At 45.1% G+C, this 1,653-nt stretch overlaps 1 pseudogene; it reads left to right on the top strand.

Annotated features, from left to right (window-relative positions):
* Positions 1-384: 384 nt before the first annotated feature.
* On the top strand, positions 385-591 carry LOC142266248 (U2 spliceosomal RNA; annotated as a pseudogene).
* The last annotated feature ends 1,062 nt before the right edge of the window (positions 592-1,653 follow it).

Here is a 1,653-nt window from a genome sequence, read left to right as displayed (position 1 = left end):
GGTGCTTGGAGGAGGAGGAGTTATTCAGATTAATTGCAGTGGGCGGCGGCTGCAAAAAGCATCATTCTTCTTGTTTTTGCTCTGCAAAACAGCCTTTTCAAGGGTTGGCTTGGGTGACAAAATGTCTTCTGTAGGCGTGGGTTTGTCTCCCTCTCCCTAAGATGTGTCCGGTATAGGCCAGGGTGCCACTCAAGGCCGTAACCAATTCGGGTTATAGCTTCTCGGCCTTTTGGCTAAGATCAAGTGTAGTTTCGGAGGACGCTACCTTGGTCGGTACTGGAAGGTGCCTGGGATTGCACGTCTGCCGGCCTTGAGGAAGTGTGTGCGCCTTCTGGTGACACATAGCCCTCTTGTGCCTGGACGGTTCCCAGGCAACGGGAGGCGATCACCTTTGTTATTTTGAAGTCCTACTGATAAACAGAAAAAAAAAAAAATTAAATCTGTTCTTATCAGTTTAATATCTGATACGTCCCCTCTCTGGGGACCATATATTAAATGGATTTTTAGAACAAGGAGATGGAAAAAATCTTGCTCTGTCCACTCCACGCATTGACCTGGTATTGCAGTACCTCCAGGACCGGTGCACCCCTTCTTAACCCAGTTTCCAAAAGCAGAACTCAATTCACCTGATTCAAATGAGCCCCATTAGTGAATTGAAAGAAAGCAAAAACTTTATATGCACCTCAATTTGGCCAATTCACTTTTCACACTTTCACCCTTTTTTTTTATCTTTCACACCTTTTACTTGCTTTATTGATGCAAAAGCTGTGCCAAATAGCAAACTCATCTCCACTCAACTTGACCAACTCTGCTATGTCCCGTGCAGTATCTTATTCTCAGTCTTATCTAGATCATTTGCAATTGAATAGAATAGATCCCTTTTGGACACATTGGATTCAGCTGCTGCAGTGACTGCAGGTGTTAGAAGATGCAGACTTGGCATCAGGTGCTGTCTATCAGATTCCACTCCAATTAAAGCTTCCATTGTTTTTCGGTGTTTTCTTTGAGCAATGATGATGTCTTTAGTGATCTGTTGGCTCCCTCTCCTGGAGGAAGAGTTTGCTTGCTCTTGGACTTTCAAAAAGAGAGGTCATGATAGACATTTAGCTTCTGAGCCCAATTGGGGACAGTCATGGGTGATGAATGTTTTGCAACCTGCTGCGAAGCCTGATACCGCAATATAAGGAACGTCAAATACTAAGAATGGGCGGCCTATGAAAGAATTAGTACTTTCATTAAGCATACTTAAACGGCTAATTGGGAATAGACAAACTGTAAAAAGCCCTCTGAGAAAGCCCCTCTCTAACCTTTGTTAGTAAGCTTTTCTGTAGTCTGCCTGTTGATGTATTTTCCGTTTGAACAGTGCACAACATGAAGTGACGGAACACTGGCTTGTCACAATGTCCCCCGCTGACATCACGATAGCGCTGCTGCCTAGAAAGCCAGCTGCGCAGCAGAAGTTGCTCTTTGGGTGGGATGGTGGGCTAATGTATCTATTCCTGCTTGGTGTGAGTTTGACATGATCTAGAGCAACGAGTTCCAGCGGCTAGCGGTTGATTATTGGCTGTAATGGGGCTTTCTGGCTGGTGCCAGCCTTTCTTCTTAGCACACAGGAACCACAATCCCTACACCATGCTTCGATGGATTCTCTCA

Source organism: Anomaloglossus baeobatrachus, unplaced genomic scaffold (genome assembly GCF_048569485.1).
Source record: "Anomaloglossus baeobatrachus isolate aAnoBae1 unplaced genomic scaffold, aAnoBae1.hap1 Scaffold_284, whole genome shotgun sequence".
NCBI lineage: Eukaryota > Metazoa > Chordata > Amphibia > Anura > Aromobatidae > Anomaloglossus > Anomaloglossus baeobatrachus.
Note: the sequence above shows the minus strand (reverse complement) of the source record. Positions and strands in the feature narration are given on the sequence as shown.